Here is a 22,160-nt window from a genome sequence, read left to right as displayed (position 1 = left end):
CTCCGGAAGCCACACCCTGTCCCCAAGCCTCTGGAAGCTTTGGCAGCCTTATCTGCGAGGGGAGGGAAGACGAAGGTCAGATGGAGGAGAAAAACAAATGAGGGAAAATGGAGATGCCATATGGGACCCCAGCACGTGAGCCTGTATACCCCTATCCTCAAGCACTGACCCCCAACCTGAACTCCATCCTCTCCCCAAACTCCTGGGTGGGATAAACCGTATGTCCTCTCTGGCCTCAGTTTCTCTGTCTCTGGGATGGGCAATGGATGAGAGGCTTGTGATCGCCCTACCCCACACTCACCTGCAAGAGCCCAAGAGTCTGTGGTATTTCGTTTATCATCCTGTGGTTCGTAGGTACCCAGGCCGGCAGGCTGATTACTCAACGAGGTTATTACGCTCCTTGATGACTAATAGATTCTCCTTCTGTTTGTGTCTCAGAACCATAGCAATAGCATTGGCATTGAAATCACCATTATTTAGCCTGACTCTACCTACAATGATAAACAGGCCAGCCAACCATAGCTCCTTAGGAAAGGGGGGCGGTGTCCACATCTTTTCTCTGGACCATTGGCTGGTGCCCTGAAGCTGGCGGGTTGGGGGAGGGCTGGTCTCATGAAGGGCTGAGACTCTAGGATTAGATCATTTTTCCAGTCCTTTCCAGCTCTGACCTACACGTTGAGAATCCTGAGAGAGAGGGTTGAATAGATACCATCTTGACTTTGAAAGTTCAAATGTGTAGGGTTAAGAGCTAGGAGTCAGACAGCCTGGCTGTGGGTCCTGGCTCCACTACCTGATGGCTAGGTGACCTTGGGCAAGTCATATCTTCTTGGGGAGCTGGTACTGTCTGAAAAGAGACAGAAATAAGATGGCCTCAGGCTGAGCATGCTGGGTGCCTGCAATCCCAGCAACAGTGACGCTGAAGATTACTGAGCATTTGAGGCCGGCTATGAGGAAGTACTCCTGAGGAGAAGCATACAGCACACAGTAGGCCCAGCACACAGCCAGCACTCAGAAGCTATAGCTGTGCTAAGACTGGAAACTCAGCAGGATGCAGAGGCTGAGGACTGACATCAAAAGAGACTTGATACTGTTGTTCTTCCTATGGGGTGGCCATCCCTTCAGTTCTTCAGTCCTTCCCCTAACTCTTCCATTCGGGTCCCTGGGCTCAATCCAATAGTTGACTGTGAGTATCTGCATCTGTCTTAGTGCTGGCAGAACCTCTCAGAGGACACCTATACTAGGCTCCTGTCTGCGGACAGCCATGCTAGGCTCCTGTCTGCAACTACATCTTGGCATCAGCAGTTGGGTTTAGTGTCTGTGGATAGTATGGATCCCAAGGTGGGGCAGTCTCTGGATGGCCTTTCCTTCAGCCTCTGCTCCATTTTTGTCCCTGCATTTCCAGCCCCCTAAGAAGAACAACAGTATCAATTAACAGTACTCCTCAGAGCTCCCAGAGACTAAACCACCAACCAAAGAATATATATGGGCCAGTCCATGGCTTCCACTACATATGTAGCAGAGGACTGCTCATCTGGCATCTGTATGAGAGGAGGCACTTGGTCCTGTGGAGGCTTGGTGCCTCAGAGAAGGGGGATGCTAGAGGGGTGAGGCAAGAGTAGGTGGGTAGGTGAGGGAGCATCCTCTTAGAGGCAAAGGGGAGGTTAGGGGTAGGGGATTCATGGAGGGGAGGCTAGGAAAGGGGATAACAATTGACATGTAAAAATGTAAACAAAATGATTAATTTTCCTTTAAAAAAGGAGACTTGACACAAGGGGGAACACGCCGAAGCTGGTCACTGTTAAAACCTCATGGCCCCTCTCTTTCTGTTTATTGGTCAAAGCCCCAAAGAATTAAATAGCCCAGAAACACAGCAGTCCTGGGGGATCTCAATCTCTGTATGCTGTACAGAACTACCTTCCATAGCTCTTTCCCCAGGTCTTGGGATGCAGAGCTTCCTGGCTTGTCTTGGAGCCTTCCTGCCACCTGCCATAAGCAATGTGTCCCAGTCCCCTCACCAGCCACAGGCTCATTTCCTTCCATCCGCATCAGCCTGCAGGCCCCATGGCCCACCATCCCACAGAGATGACCGTGAATGATAACGTTGCCCGCTTCCACTCAGTGACAAAAGCCAGAGCAGCTCGTGAGTAGTCAATATTTAACAGTCACCTCCTTGAAGGAAAAGGGAAGCTTGATTTGTATCATTTGCCAATTTCCGTGGTGTAAATACTTCCTTCCTGACTGACTCCAACCTCCCGACCTAACAACAGAGAACAGAGTTAAGGAGACACATGGGCACGTCCATGTTCTGTGTGTGCTCACAGGACCTGCTTGGCTCTCGCATTCACAGAGTGAAGCTGAGGTAAGGTGAATGGAAAGGAACTGCCAACACACACACACACACACACACACACACACACACACACACAGCTCACACTGGGGCTCACAGCCATGAGGATGGACCAGATGGGGGTACATGTAGGCTTACTGTGGTGGTGGCAATTTGTATACGTGAAGACTGGGGCCAGACACCACTGGACACACCACTGGAAGCACTTCTGTCTATACCATGACTGCTCTGAAATGGCAAACCAGTCTCAAAAATGAACACAGGAAAATCTGCCCCTGGTTAAAAGGTGACTGTATCCCTCGAGACATTAAGGTGTATTAGAATCCTGCAAAAAAAAAGTGCATATATGTAAAAGAGTAGGCTCAAGTCATAGGTAATATCTTTTCAATCATCCGTGCATCCTAAAAGACTGTCAAGTGCCCCCTTTTACAAAATGTCAGTAGAAACTTCCACTCATTGTGATCCCCAAAACTCACTCCCACACATTTCTAATAGAAAAAATCTCCATGACAGTCCCTCAGTTTAGTTCTGTTAAGATCTAAATGTGCATCCCTCCATCCTAGCAGCCACACTCTAAGATCCTACCATGCTGGGGGCTTTACCTCACTCATGCCTTCCTTCCAAAGTCTGGTTTAAGTTTACCATCAATCCACTCAAGATCCACCCACCATCCATCCACCATCTGTCTATCCAACCATCAGTTCATCTCTCCACCGTTTACCTCCTCTCATCCATCCATCTATCCATCCATCCATCTATTGTCCATCCATCGTCTGTCTACTCATCCATACACCCTCTATTCATCAACTGTCTACCTTCCCATTCATCTACTATCCAGAATCCACCATTCATCTATAAGTCCATTGATCCATTCACCCATTCTTCTATCATCTATCTAGTCATCCATTTACTCTCCATCCATCTATTCATCCACCCACCTGCCTACCTGTCCATCTCTCTCCTCTATTCTAGGCCAACTACTGGCACCTCAGGACTCATGATGCTGTCAGTCTGATTCTGGTCCTCGGGAAGCTCTTGGATAAAGGGGACTCATAGATTCGAGTGTACATCACAGAGCAGGCCAGTGTGGAGTGCCAAGTGGTGATGAAGCAGGTGTCTTTGGCCAATGTAAAGATGAGAGGTCCCAGTGTTGGTCTTGAATACCTGGATTTGATTACTACCCGGGTCAGCACTTGCTGTATGACCTCAGGAGTGTGGTGTCAGTCTCTGAGCTTTACTTTTCTCAGTTATAATACAAGGCAGTGTTAAAGCCTGATCTCACAGAGATGCTGTACTCAGACATTGGAATAAAGCTCTCGGTGGCCACGCATGCCCAGGCAGAGGTCTCAGAGTGCAGGCAGCCAGTCCCTAACCCTTGGTGGTCTCTGTACCCAGCTTCTAAACCTGAGGGTGGGGTGGCTCCTGTTTCCATGGTGGAAATGTTTCCATGGCTAGATTGATTCAGAGATGGCCCAGGGCTTCCCAGACCAAAAGTCAGAGTTTTGAACTTTCCAGGCTGACCCAGAGCTCTCTCTGTCCTTGTTAGCGGGAGTGACTTGACCCCGCCATGCTAGATGGCTTAATAAAATGGGTCACTAAGCATGGTCTGGGCCAGCCTTCCATGTCAGGTGAAGCTAGGTTATCTAAAGATAAGCACAGATCTGACTGAGGAAGCAGCAGTCTGGCAAAGGAGCCAAGCCTGTCCCCATCCCTCACCATCCCTGGCTACTCACTAACCACTGGCCGCCACATGGTTGGCTAATGGTCCCCTGCACCCTCTGGCACCTCCCTTCCAGGCCCAGGACAGACCCCTCGCTCCCTCAGGGGTTGCTCCTGAGGCAGGCTTCAGAGCTCTTGGCTTCATCACACCCCCTTGGGGAGGAGGAAATCACCCTACTTCCCTGTCTTCCCTCAGCTCCAATATGATCAGAGCCCCATGGCCTCCAAATAGCAAACAGCTGCTGTGACCATGGGCTGCCCAGACCCCAGGGGCCAGAGGGAAGCGAGCCAAGGGGAACTTGGAGAAAGAGCTCTTAATAACATACCTTCCCCGAGCTGCTTCCAAAGAAACTTCTCCTCACAAATCATTCCATAAACACTTAGCAGGCTCTCAGGAAAGCGCGCGCAGCTCTCACTCAGCTATTAGGGGGCTCCTCACAAGTAAATTGAGACCAGGCAGCAGAGGCCTGTGCCAAATCCCCCTTCCTACCCTCTTCCCATGCGGCCTCTTCCTCCCCCACCCTGAACCCTTCAGCTCCAAGGGCCAGGGTCTCCCACTGTACCTTGGGCCTCTCCTCAGCCTGTCGAGCAGAGGGCAGCTTTCTCTTTCCTTGGAAACCAGTCCAAACCCCTGTCTCCCAGCTGCTAGATTTTCAGAGGGTTCTCCTGGTTGTACATAGGCCTAAATTCTACAGAGACTTCTGAGGACCACAGCACCAAGCCAGTCATCAATGGAGTGACCAACATCCCTGTTCTGTCCCCACTGCCCCTCTGCTAAGGCTGCTGGTGCCTCTCAGGCTGGGGCTTCTCAGTAGGGAAATAGCTCTAGGTTCATCCAAGTCACGCTGGAAAATCCCTCCCATCCAGCAAGCCCCCTCCAGGGAGAGCATTGAGCAACTCGCTGGGCTGGCTGATATCCAGCCCTTGGCTAATATCCAGCCAGGACTGGGGAATGACCCGATTGTTCAGAAGTTGACACGTTTGCTCAGAGGTTCACAGCTTGTTGTGGGGAATGGAGTTTATACAATGTCTGAGAACAATGGAGTGGGCTGGCACCCCAGGAAGTTCATAATTGGCTTTGGGAAACACTTCAAGAATGACTTCTCCCTTTTCTTCTCTAGGCCAGTATCATTTTGAAAGTCAGAAATCTCTGGTGCAAACAGAAATCCTGGTTGAAGTAAATAAAACATTTGGATGAAAAGAAACGTGCGGATTCAGAGAGCTTGAAATTAGCAGTAGATGGGGCTTGGCTGCCGATCTTGGGTCAAATCCCAGCTTAGCGCTTACTGGAAGGTTGGTCCTGAGCAAACCTGAGCTCCTCAGCTGGGCCACGGGGATGGATGTGCCTGCCTGTCTCACAGAGCCACATAAAGAACAGCTCCTTTTGCCCCACCAGCCTGACACATGCTCAGGGGAGGCCTCACCCATCACACCAGCAGCTGCCATCTGCTCCACCAGAAGTGAGCAGGTGAAGGGACAGACAGAGCAAGGAATGACTTACACTTCTGGTAAGAGTCACAGTGTCCCAGAAGTCAAAGGATGGACTACATTCTTCAGAGAGACAGAGCTCAGGCTGTAGGCTCGAAGCTGCCAGGACACAGAAATGTAGGTCCAAAAGGCCTCAGTGAGAACCAGCCTTAGGGGAGAGGAGGGAGGAGAGAGGAAAGAGAAGGGGGGAGGGAGGAGGGAGGAGGGAGGAAGGAGGAGGGAGGGGGAGGAGGGAGGGAGAGGAGGGAGGAGGGGGGAGGAGGGAGGTTGCTCCCATTACTGCAACTCAACCTCAGCTCCAGCATCCTGACAGTACTCTAAGGCTCAGACAGGTACTGAACATTGCCCCACGTCACACACCACGGGAACTAAAGAGTCCTATGTAAGCCCGGGACCTTAGCCCATCTATGTATATGTCTAACTTCAAGATAAGATACTAACGGACCTCCTCTCTGTGTCTGAGACAGGGAGAGCATCATCCCAGGATGCCAAAGCATAGTGCACACTGCTCCTCAAAGTGGCAGGAATACTCAGGACAGCTGCATTCAGAGACTTTATCTTCCCAGAGTTCAAGGCCTTGGGTACTCAGGGTTGCATGAGGGGTCAGCATAGTCCTCTCCAGACACCTCTATGCCATCCACTCTAGGCAGCCGGAGCACTCTTTCATCTTTCAGTACAAATTATTCAACAAGGCACATAATACCTGTCCAGCCATGAATGTACCACGTTGTTGAGTAGCGGGGGACTATAAAAGGTCTCTACAGATTTCAGACTCTTTCAGAACATTATCTGTAGCCATTGCCATAGAGTGACCAAAATTTGCTTACATGTATGGCTATGGCAGTGCACACCTGTAATCCCAGCACTTGGGAGATGGAGACTAGGGGACCAAGAAATTCAAGGTTGTCATGGCTACAACAAAAGAGCTTTCCTCAATAGTCTTTATGGATATTCAGATATTTAATTTCACTGCTTCTGATGGGTCACATTCTTTCCTGAACAAGTCCCTATGGCCAGGAAGTCCTTATGGCCAGGAAGTCCTTATGGCCAGGAGATATGGCACTGATGGCCAGGCTCAGGTCTCACTGCTGGCTATGGCACTGAAGCTTAGAGACTACACTACCTGAAATAAATGAACCAATGTGTGGGGATGAGCAGAGCAAGATCAGAGTGTTGCCCTTCAATGGGCTAACAGTCAGTCACGCCTTCCCATCTCTTCCCTTCCCCAAACAGAAACAACCAAAGACTCGTGATTACCTAGATATGAATATCTGGATAATTTACATTGTCTACAATGAGCCATGATTCCACACTGACAGAAAGAGAATTGAGTCACTGTAACGGTTCAAAGTTGAAGGAACCAGGAGACATAACACCAGCACATAACGTTAACCAGCTCTTCAGGGTCTCCCAGCCTTGGTCAAGGAGGGAATTATTTGGACAGAGTGACAGACCTCCTACTCCAAGGATGTGCACGCGCTACTCCCTAGACTGTGACTACACTAGAGTAAAAGACAAAGAGGAACTCAGATCACAGATGGAGCAAAGCTTCAGTAGCTCCATTTTCAATTCCATCATGAAATACCTGTGTCTGGGTAACTAAGCAAGAGGTTTCTGTAGGATTGGGGGAGGGGTGACATTATTGTTAGACTACTTCCTGCTGGTTAGGGGCATCGAGTTACTTGGGGCAAGTTTATCTTTGCTGTCAGGATATCTAAGTTCTTCTTCTTTCTTCTTTGAGCATTTCTACTTAACAAACTGCAGCCAACAGCAACCAACCAACGACCCATCACTACCACATCACTACCACCATCACCACCACCACCACCATCACCACCACCACCATCACCACCACCATCACCACCACCATCACCATCACCACCACCATCACTACCACATCACTACCACCATCACCACCACCACCACCACCACCATCACCACCATCACCACCACCATCACCACCACCATCACCACCACCATCACCATCACCACCACCATCACTACCACCATCACCACTACCACCACCATCACCACCACCATCACCATCACCATCACCACCACCATCACTACCACCATTACCACTACCACTACCATCACTACCACCATTACCACTACTACCACCATCACCACCACCATCACTACTACCATTACCACTACCACCACTATCACTACCACCATCATTACCACCATCACCACCACCACTACCACCACCACCACCACCATCACCACCACCATCACTACCACCATCACCACCACCATCACCACCAACATTACCACCACCATCACTACCACCATCACTACCAGCATCACTACCACCATCACCACCACCATCACCATCACTACCACCATCACCACCACCATCACTACTACCATCACCACCACCATCACTACCACCATAACCACCACCACTCGATGACCCACCCTCTCAAAAGTCCCCAGAATTCCAAACATCACACAACTGCAGAACCTATCTGCAGCTGGCAAAATCATGCACCTGCTAGAGCACAAGGCAAATCATAGTCAGCTGCTGTGGACCATCTGAAGTAGCCCCACACACCACACATGGGATCAAAATGAAAGCATATTCCCATAATGCTCCTGTGTTTTTCAAAGAAGCCAAAATTCTCACCACAGTTATTTTTTAATTTGTTAATTATTTGTATGTGCACATGCATATGTGTGCACACAATGCACAGTCACGATGCATGTGTGGAAGACGGATCGCAGCTTGCAGTAGTCTGTTCCTTCTTTTACAATATGGGACACACTGAGCCATCTCAAAAGCCCTCAAACTTTTAACACGGTGGAATCTGGTACCAAGTTACTATAGATGAGCCTTTGGGGTTCGTATCTAGAAGGTTCTAGAGAAATGGCTCAGTTGGTAAAGGCCTGCCACGCAAGCAGAGGCACCAAGTTTGAATCCCAACACCCATATAAAAGCCTGTGATCCAGAACTGTAACTTTAGGGCAGACAGAGACAGCTGAATTCTTGGAACTCACTGGCCACTCCACCTCCACCCCCAGCCTAATCAGTGAGCTCTAATGTTCAATGAAAGTCCTTGTCTCAAGAAAGAAAGAAAGAAAGAAAGAAAGAAAGAAAGAAAGAAAGAAAGAAAGAAAGAGAAGAAGGAAGATAAGGGACTGCATTCCATGTTAACCTGTGACCTCCACACCCATAAACACACATTCATCCAAAGAAGACAGTAACTGCCAATTTGCCCAAAATCAACCAACTAGGGAAGAGGAGGCCAAGACACCAACCTTCACCTGCCTGTCTTCAGGCAGAGTTTTGTCCTCAGGGCATATACTTGCCCAGCAGGGGGCACTCGTGCCCACTTGCTAACAAGGCTGCAGGCTTCCTGGTGGGACAGTGGATGGCGGCTGTAATGTGGGGCCCTGGCTATGCTGGGCCTACCTGGGACAAGCTTTTCCTATCTGACCTAGACTTCTGCTCTCCCATTATCTAGCTGGCTCAAGGCGGTACAGCTCTCAGCTGCATCAGTCTGCACTGGTGGAGGAACCAAGAGGCTTTGTCTCACTTCACTCTCATCTGCTCAGAGAGTGTCCCCAGAGTGGAGGAAAGGCCAGGACCTCCGATTCCTTCCTGACAGATGTGAAATGGGTCAGAGGCCATCGGGGAGGTAAAGGGGTCTCTAAAAATGCTTGTGCAGTCTGGGGTGGAGTATATTCACCTTGACATAGGGTTCTGGGTGTGCCCCTCAGGGGCTATCCCAGCCAGCTGACAGGCAAAAACATTTGTCTTCCTCTTTCCAAATGTACGTAACCCACTCAGAGGCTCAGGTCACTTGGCTAACTGAGAGGAACAACCAAGGGTCCCAGACCACAACATTTAAACACAGAGCCTAGGATGGCCTAGGGAAACATCTAGTCTAATCTCCTTATTCACCCAAAGAAGGGAGTTGTTCTTGCGCCACACAGTCAAGCCGGGACTACTGCTTGATTACTCTAGTTTTCTGGGAGTAAAATTCAGGCTTGCAGAGAAACTAACATGAGTGGAACTTGCTGAACAAACTTGAGTGGGAATTAACAGCCCTGGTGAATCAGGCACCCTATGTGCGGGACATGGAACCCAGTGTGCGACAGGCCTCGTGAAGAAACTGAAGCCCCACAAGGGAACTTTTAGAGAGGTGTGTGACTGTTTACATATGGAAAAGTACTTGAGCTGTGCGTGTAAGATTGGCAAGCTTCACTCTGCCAGCTTTATACCTTAGTTTGTTTAAATGCTGGGAAACAGAGGCTCAGAGAAGTTAATAGACTCTCGCAATACCACACAGCTGGGGAATGGCCGAGCTCGGCCTTTAACTATCTGACTGCAAAGTCCCGGCCACACCTCTCCACACAAGGCTGTTGCACATCAGCATCCCAGCGACTCTGCCCTATACACTGTTCCCATTTGCTGCACCCAGGCCCAAGAGAGTAAGTGGCTGAGAGCGCTAGGAGCCTCCAGAGGGAGGCTAAGGGGGTCTAGATGTAGTATACTCATGGCGCTGGCCCCTGTGAATATAACCTGAAGACCTATAGGTGGTCCCACACTCCCAGGCTGTAGGGCAAATCAAAGCCAACCTCTGTGCCTTTTTTACCCTCCCTGCAGCCCCTGCAGCCCCTGCAGTCCCTGCAGCCCCTGCAGCCCCCAGCCTCTCTAACCTGCAGTTCCCTGCCTGGCCTCCTGGCTCCTGCTTTATAGTCTGGGCAGACAGATCCTCGGGGGCCTCCTGCCTGGGGCTGTCTGAGCTCCCCGTGTGGGATGTGTACAGAGCTAGCTTTCGAGTGGGGGCAATGGTCCTTGAAAAACCCGAAAGCATTCCTTGTCAATGTGACGTGACGGCAAGGATCAGTGGGAAAGGGTGGGAGGGAGGAACGGGTCATGGGAGAGAGCAAAGTCTAAAGCAGAAGCCCCTCCCATTGCCAGCACCTCCTTGGTTGGGTAAAGCCTATCTGCACAGCGTGGCCCCTGAGCTTGCTGAAGGTCGGGTGAAGCCAGTGAAGTCAGAAAGCCCTGCTAACTTGCCCAGGGCACAGCCACACTGAAGGTCTGCTGAGCATGAGAGCCAGCCTACGGCTCCATCTGAGGCTTCCTTCACCACCCTGCCCAGCCCTTTTCTGGCTCATACTGAGGTGTGGGGACGGGAGTTGGGGGAGACTCAGAGAGGCAGGCAGCCCACCTGCGAATACACTGAGGCATTGGGATGTTGGCAGGGGTGACTGAGATGCCTTCTGTTGGGAGGGGTCACGCTCTGCCGACACGATAGCCCCTTGGCTCTGTGAACAGGATGAAGTGAGGAGGCCCACCTGGGCTAGATGGGTCTGAGCTGAGGCCCATGCCCTGGAGCCAGAGAGACAGCAACAGGCCCACTCTCCTGCCTCCCACCCCTGCTGAAATGGGAGTGTTGTAAAGTGTGGTTCTTTGAGCAAAACAGCTGCTGTCTTCATCAGATCAGGTATGCCGGCTTGCAGTCAGTCGGACCACGAGGGACCAACTTGGTGACTGTTGACATTCCCTTAAAGGGGGAGTAGAGAGTCACTGGGTCTTTGCCTGAGAATCCAGCTTCTCCTCTCAGTCACTTATATGCCCTAATTGCGCATGGCTTCAGGGTCTTGAGAGGAGCAAGAATACATGCTGGGGTGTGTGATGAAGAGGGCCCCATTTATGGAACCTTGGAGGACCCATCATCCATGCTGGGTGTGGAGTTTCCAGGGTGGCTGCTTTGGGGTCACCAATGCTTTACAAGTAAGCACAATAAACATTCTGGTTCCCTCGGGTGAGCTTCAGTAGAGTTGTATGGCTGTTCATCTGGTTGTTGGGACCTTATAAGGAGGAAGCGGACATAGTCGACATCTCCCCAAGGAAGAATTCTTGAGTCAGGGGCACACAGTCTGTCTAAACCTCCTTTGTGGCTGGAGAGGACAGAGAGACTCCACGTCAAGGAGAGCCTTCCCCAGGCCGTTTGCAAATCAGAGAGCAACCAAGAGTGGAAACAAGCATGGTAACTTTGAGTCACCTTCCTGGGTTCGAATCTCGGCTACGTAAGCATGGCCACAGAGGGAAGGCCATGTTACAGACGTGCACCAGAATGATCCCTGCAGAGAGCGAGTATGACGCTCCAGTGTGAGTATCTCTGACATGTTAGGGCCAGGCTGGGACAACGGCTTAGAGCCACAGAGCTTAGTGCTACTCGAGGACACCTGCCTGAAACTGCTCCTGGCAGCCCTGGCCTCAATCCTCCATCAGAAGTGAGTGGTTCGAACTGGAGAGCTGGCTCAGCGGTTAAGAGCACCGACTGCTCTTCCAGAGGTCCTGAGTTCAGTTCCCAGCAACCACATGGTGGCTCACAACCATCTGTAAAGAGATCTGATGCCCTCTTCTGGTGTCTGAAGAGCTACAGTGTACTCATATACATTAAATAAATAAATAATTGAAGAAGAAGAAGAAGAAGAAGGAGGAGGAGGAGGAAGAGGAAGAGGAAGAGGAGGAGGAGAGTGGTCAGCATTCGAAGGCTCTGAGTCCCTGCAGAGTGCCACACCAGGCCCTGTACAGGACCCTCAGACAGTCAGAGGACAATGATTAGATACCTAGCTTCCTAACACTTCTCTGACAATCAAAACAAACGGCGTTTTTTCCTCTTTGGTGTGCATTTGGTATACACTGAGGTAGGGCTTAGGATCAGATACACTTTCCCAAACCACTTTTGCCACTGAGTGCTCTGTGGTTCCATTTTCTCATCTGTAAATGGGGCTCACTGCCCTCCCTCACAAGGAGACATGCATGGGCAGGCTTCCTCACAAGAGTTGGGGCTCAGAAGTTGGAATTCCTCTGCTTTTTGGTGACTCAGTCAACTACCATAATGCTAGCTCGGGTAGAATAGGTCCCGATGTGTCCAGGGACTCCCAGAGGCCAGCTTCAGTCTTGCAGTCCATGAGCACCAGGGTGCCAGAGAAACCAGGGCTGGGGTCAAAACTGTTGCCGTAAGTGATGGCTTTGTGCTGTCAACGGAAGTGGTGACCCTCTTCTCAGACAGTGACACTGGGGTAGTGTATATAGAGGAATCTCCATGCTGTTCTGTGCAGGTCTGAATATGCTCTAAATGGTCCACAAGGTTTGGGGTGTTTTGATGAATCACAAGTCATCTCAAGTACAACCAGCTGCTTGCAGCCCTCAGCCAGACTCCACCAGGAGCCTGCCGCTCGTCTAACTGTGCCCCACAGACAATCTCCAGTTGTTCCAAGGTGCCCAGAGCTGGTCTCACTCCCTGGTACACCCCTCCATGGGCCCCATGCTTTGAGTGATGAAACACCACAATAATAGGACTCTCCTCTGCGGCCCCCCCTTGCTGGCTCCCTGCCACTCTCCCTTCTGTCCTCTCCTGAGTGGTCTGCAGGTGGGCTGAACCATGGGAGGCAAATATTTGCTGAGGAAGGGAATGTATTGTCACCGAAGACACTTGGCAGGTGTTTGTGCATACACCCTCAAGGGGTGAAACAGGGGGCAGGACTGGGGAAGGAACAGCCTGAAGCCCTGCACCTGTTGGGGAGCCTAGGCGGTGGGCCCCCATCTCCAGCTCCAACCAGGGTCATGTTCAAAGGCTGAAGAAGTCTAGGGAGATAGATCAGACACTTGAACATCAGGCATGAGACATGAAGATATCGTCAGAGAGAAGACAGCAGCTCCATAGCAATCAGAGCAGGTATCGGGATGCAGGCCAGGTCTGCTTAGCAGAGTGGGGAACCTTGCTTCTAGGAAAGATTAGAGGCTGAGGTAAGGCTGAGCATGCCTGGTTGGAGGCTGCATAGCACGGTACGGCACACTAAAACCAAGCTGAAAGGGTAGCTGTACAGTGTGTTAGGCAGAGAGCCCCCTAGAGTCATACTGCCACAACAGCCCCCTTCTGCCTTCCCTCCTACTCCATTGTCTTTGGTGTCAATAGCAACCACTGGGAGGTACTGGGGTCCTTGACTGCAGTCTTCATAGGAGGGAGGCACTGTCTCTGAGAATCTAAGACAAGCCTGGAGCTCCTAGATGCTCCTGAGTGAGACTGCTCCCAGCTACCACAGGAGCAAACATGTTCACAAAGAAGCTGGCCCATGCCTGTAACCCCAGCACAGAAGGAGGAAGTGAGGAGGACTTCCAGGCTAGCCTATGTACATAGACCCTGTCTTGGGGGTTGGGGGCAGAGAGAAAAGAAAAAGAATGGTGACCTCGTGACCTCAGGGCATCTTATCGAGTGCTTGCTGAAAGTCACACCAGGTACTGCTTTGTGAAGAAAGTCATTCCCAAGTCACCCTACATGAAATCGTGTTCCTACAGTGCTCCCACAGTGCTCCACATGAGGTACAGATATAATGCTCTCCCAAAATTGGGGGAGTAGTGGTCCCAAGATGCTTCCCAAGAGATGAGGATAGGGTGCTCCACAAGATAATGTTGATGAGATATCCCTATGATACACTCTGCAGACATGGATGTGGTGCTCCCACAGTGCTCCTCAGGAGACACAGACACTAAGACCTCCTGCTATGAGGCTAGCAGGTACCACAGGATGCTATGGCCAGCAAGCCCAGCCTCAGGGCATTTTCCTTACAACAGCTTGTCACTCAGACTGCTTAGTGGCCCCCTGCTCTGTGGCTTTTAGAGTTTCTAGCTGGAGGAGTGACTGTCAGTCCTCGGAACTGAGACTGTATGGACACTGCCCTCCGTATTCCCACTCAGGGCTGAGAGAACTTGGGGAGAGACATGGGTCAGGATGAGGGGAAAGCCAATGCTGGACAGTCATGGTTGCCAGTGTCTTGTCATGCATGTCTGCACAGCCAGAGATGGAAATGGGTGAAGTCCGGGTGTGGCGGTGGTGGCGGTGGTGAGCACACATTGGTTCACCACCCTTCATACTGCTCTGGGACTCAGGAACTTTATTGAGAAAACATGGCCACGGTTGTGCTCATCTAATCGCTCCCCCAGCCTCACCTCGGTTGAGACTTCAGGGTGGCAATAGAGGCCCCTATGAGTCAGAGTGGCTTTGTTGTACTGGATTGGGAGGGTCTTACTGGCTCCCTTCTGACCTGGAAATCTCTGTGCATTAGGAGTCTCTGATTCTGGTGGCAGCATAAGAAGAGGCGGTCCTCATTCAGACAGCTTAGCTCAGCCCTCCTCCAGGTCCACACTGTCCTGTCTATCATCTGAATTAAGCCTCAACCTCCCAGGCTCCTCTCTTGCGTGTCCCCAACTCCTCCCAAAGGGTTCACCCTCATATGAGCAAGAGGTCTCCTTCCCAGCGACCCCTCAGGGAAGGCTCTGTGCAGAGGGAGCATCAGGACATGCCCTGGAGCCTGAAGAACATGGCCCATTTCCACACCAGGGTGTATGGATCAAGGGGAGATGGGCAGGGCTGAGAATCAGAGCTGGGCTGGCACCTGAAGGCCAAGTGAGGCTGTGAACTTGAAGAAGGGTTTCCTGTTCTGGAGTGGAAGACACAGGGAGTTAGAGACCAACATAGACACTGGAGGAATCGGGAGCTCCAGACAGGTATGGAGAGGAGCGTCCCAGAGCCTTAAGAGCAGTGTCAGGGTGATGGTTTGGGGACTGGGCACCCACTTTCTGCATGGGGGACTTGCTATTCCTAGATTTTCCTACCATGAGGTAAAGAGTAAGCAGTGTTGTCAGCTGAGGTTTGGGGCATGGATGAGACTTTCCTAGGAGGATCTGGACCCACGGGCAACCACCCAGGTGACATCACAGGCGCCAGCAGTCATGGCCATCTAAGATGAGCTTAGCCAGACACCAGCAGGAAGCTGTCCTCCTCACTAACAGCCCTGTCCACCTGGCTAAGGCTGGCACACAGCCCCCTGCCCAGTCTCTCCTGCAGTATCTGATAAACACTGGTCCCTCTCCCCAGGATTCCCTTGTCCAGAACCTTGTCCCTGGGACTCACAAGTTTCAAGATTCAGATCAAGGTATCTCTTCTGAGTCGCCTTCTCTGGGCCTCTCACACTGGGTTCCTATGGCTCAGGATTTTTCTGACCGTAATGCACTAATGATGCCTTGTCTGTGCCTTTGGCCTTGAGACCCATGGAAACTGAGGTCTGAGACTTCTAAATGTGGCTCTTCATAAGTGTGGAGTAGGTGGATAGAAAGAAAGAAAGATGAAAACGTGATGGATGGGTAAGCAGAGAGACAAATAGATGATAGATATGTAGGTAGCTGGTTATATGGGTAGATGAATGGATAGATGGGTGTGGTGAATGAGAAGATGGATGGAGGAGGAGACATGGTGGGTGGGTGAGTAGACTGGATGGATGATGGATGGATGGATGGATGGATGGATAGATGGATAGATAGATGGATGGATAGATGGATGGACGGTCGAACAGATGGATGGACGGATGGACGATGGATGGATGTGGTATATGAGCAGATAGATGGATAGGAGAAGACATGGTAGGTGGGTAAGTAGACTGGATGAATGAATGATGGATGGATGTAGTGTATGAGCAGTTGGATGAATGGGAGGAGGATGGTGAGTAGGTGAGTAGAGTGGATGGATGGATGATGGATGGATGGACAGACAGTTGGACAGATGGATGGATAGATGGATGAACAGATGGACAGATGGATAGATGGATGATGGATGGGTGTGGTGAATGAGTAGATGGGTAAATGGTGGATAGGTACATGGAGCAGAAAGGTAGGGCAATAATAAGGGTGTGTGTGTGTGTGTGTGTGTGTGTGTGTGTGTGTGTGTGTGTGTGTACTTGCCTATGTTGGAGAGCACAGAACATTATAGTAACATATAACGTGAGAAAACAAGAGGTGAATTGTGCCAATGAGAGAGTATGTGTGTTCAGCCTTAAGTGTATCAAATTCTCATGAGGCAAGTGGGTTAAATCTGTCCTAAAATAGGCTCTGGGCTCTCACGACACAGAGAATCTCCTAGGGACATTCATCATGGCACTCAGAAAACACCCCCAGAGCATCCATTGGATCAGAGGCCAGAAGCCTATTGGGGTGTGTTTATCTGACCCAGCTCAGGTCAGGTCTGAGCCAGGGCCGTGCTAGCCTAGAAACGTGTCCTGGGTACAGGACATGGAGAAAGGTCATGAGGTCCCAGGGACAGTGTCTGGCACGAACAAGGGAGGGTTACCACATCAGGACCGCCAATGACTGGGGGGCTCATCCAAGGCATTTTCAATATTCCTTCTTTCCATCTGTTCAACCGGCAAGAGAGGTGACTTGGCCAAGGTCACACTGTAGAAACACACTGTACTTGCCCCAAGCCCTTTCTCCCTGTGAGAGCTGTTGCGCCCAAAGGAGGGAATGTAAATTGAACGCACTATGGTAGAGTGCTTGCTAGCAAGCGCAAGGCCCTGGGTTCAGTCCCCAGCTCCGAAAAAAAGAAAAGGAAAAAAAAATTGAACACAGTAGAAGAAACCAGGACGAGGCTAGTCAGGTGACCGTTGAAAAGGAATATGGCTGGGGAGGGATCACAATTAGCAGAGGCTGAAGGAGCCCCCGGGTGCCCTGCACTTAGACAGGAAACAGGAAATAGGAACTAGGAACCAGTGGCACACTTCCAGGGTGGAAAAATTTTTTGTCCTGAAGTGACTGGCCTTCCGGGTCTATGGGGTTGAGGTGGGATAAGGGAAGACTGTCCAAAGAGAAGAACTGTGGGGCAATGACAAAATGATACAGGGGAAGTCAGTAAGGAAATCGTTTCCTTAAATAATTTAAGAACTCAATTAAGGATTCATAATTAAGGACTCAAAATGGGAGCTCAAGGACAATTTTCTTAGAGTTTATAGCAAAAAACCCCAAGGCGGGTAAGCTGTAGCCCTCTGCAACTGCCCAGAGGACAGGAATGGAGAAGAGAAAAGGCCACACAATTAAAGCTGTAGGGAGGTCAGACGCATGGCAGATGGGCAGCCCAGGGTGGGAAGCCAGGCTTAGGACAAAGAGTAAGGAAGCCTGCGATGTAGAAGGGAAAGCCTAAGAAACGACGCTTAGGAAAGAGGTGGAAAGGAGAAAAGAAGTTACACTTTTCTGACTTAGATGCTACATGGCCATGGTTGGCCCTTCTGCTGGGATGGCAGGTGTCCTGCGACTGGGACGCCCAGGAACCATACAGCTCTGAGATGGAGCCTCCTCAGCAGAGGCACTGCAGCTCCCAGGGGAGGGGATCCCCTGCTGAGCTGACAACTCGGGAGCCTTCTCTCCCTTCTCTTCCCTTCCTTGCTTCTGGCAAGAGAGTCACACCAGGCAGCAAATCTCAACAAACAGATTTATCAGAGGGTCTAGGGTGTGAACGGGTGTTCCCAAGATTGCCTATGCTCCTGGGAGGGAGCAGACAGCAGGGACCTGGAGAAAGACAGTGCTTATGTAGGGGTCCTTGGGAGGTGGAGCCTTCTAGGGTAGATTTCCAGTGTGAGGATTGGTGGGATTTCCTCTTCAGTGATTGGTGGCTTTTGTTCAGACTCTTCACTTAAAGTTAGCATCATCTGGAGAGCGTCCTGTTGAGGATCTGGAGATGACTTTCACCACAGTTACAGAGGCCGCACCTGCCTTTTGACCGGGAAATCTGGGGGAGAGGCCTGGCTGCTGGAGCTCCTGGGCGTGGGAGGGCTGGCTACTTTTCCTGCTTTGAGGGTTTGGGAAGTTTAAAAAGTAGAAAAAGTTTACAAAGTATATAACATTTACAAAGGGAGTCCGGGGCAGGGAAAGCCCTTCCTGCCGCTCATGAATATTTAACAGCCACTACACTAACGGCTGGGAGTCTGAGAGCAAAAGCACAGCATCTCATTAAAGGGCTAATTATCCCGCTATCTCTTTATCACAGCTTAAGGTGAGCCGCTCTTCTCAGGGGTGGTTCCTCGGCTAAACTGAATGACTCAGCCCTACTAAAATGGCTTAGGATACCTAAGCCAGACATTCTAGTCTTTTGACCCAAAGGAATTCTAAATTCTAAAACAGGGGTGTGTGTCCCCAGCATGAGGACTGACTGTGGTTATGCCTCTGGGGCCCCATGTCTCTGTCTGTGCAACGGTGTCACAATTGCCCCTAAGCCCATCCCATATGGCTGCTGGGCAAGTTCCAATTATGGGGGAAGAGTTCCCGGCATCCTCAGATGTCCCAGCATCCTCCTGGGTTTGGTGCCTGGGTTCTGTGGAGAAAAGGAGAGGGAGAAGGGGGACCTCTCATTTATTCTGTGGTCTCAATAAATACATCACCTGAACCACAGTCCTTTCCCAGCCTGCCCCTCTCTGCCCTGCCCTGTCTGTCTGAGAAGCAGGTCCTCTGGGTCCCCATTGTTCTCAGCCCTTCCCCAGATCGCCCTCCTAATCCAAGGTCTGAGGACAATGCACATTCCATTCCAGGGATTCCGTCGCCCCCACCTCTGCCCAGTGTCCTTCAGGGAGGCAGTGGAGCTGAGCTCTGTCCCTGAAGAAGTGCCAAGCTGCATGCCTCTCCCACCTCTCCCAGCCTAGGGCCTCTGAAGCCCTTCCAGCCGGCCCTGAAGAGAGGCTTATGCCGGATGCTGTGGCCAGGCCAGGCCTCAGTCGGGGACTGGGCTCCACTCAATGTGGACTTGGGCCAGTCTCTTCCTCAGACAGGCTGGGCAGTTCCATATAGCCACTGCCCTCTTTGGACTTCAGTTCCCTCTCTGAGAAGGGTGGCAGAGACAGCTGAGTATGGCCATGAATAAACCATAAGCTTTGCAGTCTGAGCCCCTAGGTGCTACTCTTGACTTTGAGCCACGTGGGCTACTGGGCCACTTCTAGTTCCCTCTGCCAAAGAGGATGGTCCCAGCACTTCCTCTCAGGTGGTGTATGGGTAGGAGAGCTGGAAAGACACTCTGCTGTTATTGACTGCAGGATTGTACCTCCCTGAATTCATCTGTTGATCTGTGTGATCACCAGTGTGATCAAAGGTGGAGCTTTTGTCAGTGATTATTAATGTCATGAGTGGAGCCCTCATGATGGGATGAGCACCTCTCTAGGAAGAGACGCTTGGGCCTGTGAGAGGGCTCACTGGGTAAGGGTGCTTGCTGTCAAGTCTGAAAACCTAAGTTCTTTCCCTGGAAATCACATTGTGAAGAAAAGAAAGAAGTCCCGAGAGGTGTCCTCTGGCCTCCACATGCGACCTACCTCCCCTAGACACACACACACACACACAGACACACACACAGACACACACACAGACACACAGACACACACAGAGATATACACATGCACACATACACATAAATGTTTTTAAAAAGTGGGGACGCCTGTTTCCTTTCTGTCTTCCATCCTGTGGTGGCACTGCAAGTGGTACAAGTGGAGCCAGCGGTGGCCCTCGGTGGCCATGCATCAATCTGCTTATGCCTTGACCTAGGACTTTTAGTCAGTATCCGGGAAACGTCCATTGGTACTAAGTGCTGTGGTGTGTACCTGCACTCTCTACTCTGGAGGCAGAGGCAGGAGGGATGCTGCAGACTTGAGGCCAGCCTGGTCTACACAGTGAGTTACAGGCCAGCCTGGGCGACATGCTGAGACCCTCTCTCAAAACACTCAAACAAATCAAGCATAACTCCTAAACAAAATGAAACAAAAACCACACAACAACAAAACCCAAGCAAACAACAAGTACAAAGGATCAACTACTCCTTCTGTGGAATCATGTTAGAGTGTCCAAACTCAGACCCACAGAGATGTCCAGGCCTGCCATCCACGTGTCACTAGCCGTCTAGTAATCACCCGCATATACCAGCTCTAGAGCTCACAGAGGCAAGATCTGAGCCTGCTCCAACTTCAGCCCCCTTTCACCCAAGTTGAGTAGAGCTGGTGGGTGATGGACGAGAGGTAGATGGATGGGGCTCCCCAGCTTCCTCACAGCCCTAGGTCAGCTGTCCTGGGCCTGGGATACAATGACCTTCCTTCCCCTTCCAGCTCTGATCTGTCGGGGGATAAAAGCAGTCTGGGTCCCCTCTCCCCTCAGTTTACCCCACGTGGTCCTCTCAGAATCTCTGTTAGAAAGCCCTCCTAAGGCAGTGATTTTCAACCTTCCTGGTGACCCTCATATTATGGTGACCCTTTTGTTGCTACTTCATGATTGTAATTTTGGTACTGTTATGAATCGTAATGTAAATATCTGACGTGCAGGATATCTGATATGCAACCCCAAAGGGGTCATGACCCACAGGCTGAGAACCACTGCCCCACAGTGGCGGGGTCTGGGGGCCACCATCTCTCAACAATACCAGAGGAGGGACATAGCCACAGCCCTGCTCAACACCTGCCTACCTTTCTTCACAGGGAAAGGCTGGGTCTGGTCTCTCTCTACGGTGTGTTTCCCTTGGAGTCCTTTCTTGGGGCTGCCTGCTCCCCATGAGCACGACCTGCTCATTTCCTTCTCAAAACACCAAGACTTCCTGGCTTCTCAGAGAACCACCAGATGAAATGGGCCATGGTCTGAGAGAAGTCTGTGCACCCTCGCTAGCCCCAGCTGTGCCAAGATGGTCCCTCCCTAACATCTTCCAGCAAGCCGCCATCAGGGTCCTGAAGAGGGGCAGGGCAGTGTGGTATTCAGCCAGCTTCACCTGCTCCTCTCCCTACTAGGGCCTGGGCTGCCAACATTGGCAACAAGGAGCACACCTTTTACTTCAAGGCCTGGAGAGGAGAAGCCAGGGGCTGTCACTTTGGATTGGGTACAAGTCCTGACTGGACCAGCCCAAGGCTCTGTGACCTGGTGAGGATCCCTAGACATTGCGTTGGGTACAGACAGGACAGGGCTGTGAGGGGCTTAGGAGAGAGGTGCTCGTTGAGATGAAGCAGACAACCAGGACAGGAACACTCAAGCTAAGCCAGCAGTTCCTGCCAGAGACACAAGACTTTTACAAACAGGGGTACATTGAGAGGAGCTACTGAGAACTCCCACAGCCTGGAGTTTGGAGGTTGGCCCCTCGCTGCTTCTACTAAGACCCCAGAGCCTGGTTTCCTGTTGTAGAGAAGGGGGTACAGAGACCTCTAGAGGACCAGGACTCTATCTCAGACTTGGGACCAGGTTGTGGCAGTGGCTGGAAGGGGGAGAGGCTGTAAGTCCAGTGTGAGCATCTCACCACAGAAGGGGCAAATCTCAGAAGCCTCCCACAGACTCATGACCTGGCTCTTTGTCTCAAACAAAGAATTGAGCAAGACACCAGTAAAGCAGTTGTGAAGGGTATAGGTTTAATAAAAGCGCAGTGTACCCTCCACAGGATGGAAGCAGACTCCAGCGAGCCCGTGGCTCTACAGCTCCTCTTTCTGTGTCGGGAGACTCTTCATTACAGAAGGGAAGAGTGGCTCCCCAAAGGGGTAATGCTTTCTCTGGCCGAACAACGTTGGTGACTGACATTTCTAAGTTATAAAGTTATGTTTATTGTGCACGGTCTTCTGTTATAATCACAGGCACGAGAGGCAATCCAGATGCATTAACCAGTAAGTGGTTTGTGGTACCCTGGGACAATCTTGTCCTTAGAGTGCATGTGTATCTCCAGGGGAATTGGTTTTATATTTTCGTGTGGCCAGCTGTCTTCCATTTGCGGCAGGAAGTCTGTATAATTTGCAGTTGTGGGCATATGACAGTTCC

At 51.0% G+C, this 22,160-nt stretch overlaps 1 long non-coding RNA gene across 2 annotated transcripts in view; it reads right to left on the bottom strand.

Moving 5' to 3' along the window:
• The window catches only part of LOC147996896 (uncharacterized), a 62,128-nt gene that overhangs the window by 14,594 nt on the left and 25,374 nt on the right, over positions 1-22,160 (bottom strand). The window contains exon 1 of one of the 2 annotated variants that reach the window (XR_015652049.1): positions 302-352. The exons of the other annotated variant lie outside the window; for it this stretch is intronic. This is a non-coding gene — a long non-coding RNA (uncharacterized LOC147996896). Of the gene's footprint in view, positions 1-301; positions 353-22,160 lie in introns of those variants that run through there. 2 annotated transcript variants of the gene reach the window in all.

This window comes from Rattus norvegicus, chromosome 1 (genome assembly GCF_021556685.1).
Source record: "Rattus norvegicus strain SHRSP/BbbUtx chromosome 1, alternate assembly SHRSP_T2T, whole genome shotgun sequence".
Lineage (NCBI taxonomy): Eukaryota > Metazoa > Chordata > Mammalia > Rodentia > Muridae > Rattus > Rattus norvegicus.
This window is presented reverse-complemented; position numbering and strand designations above follow the sequence as displayed.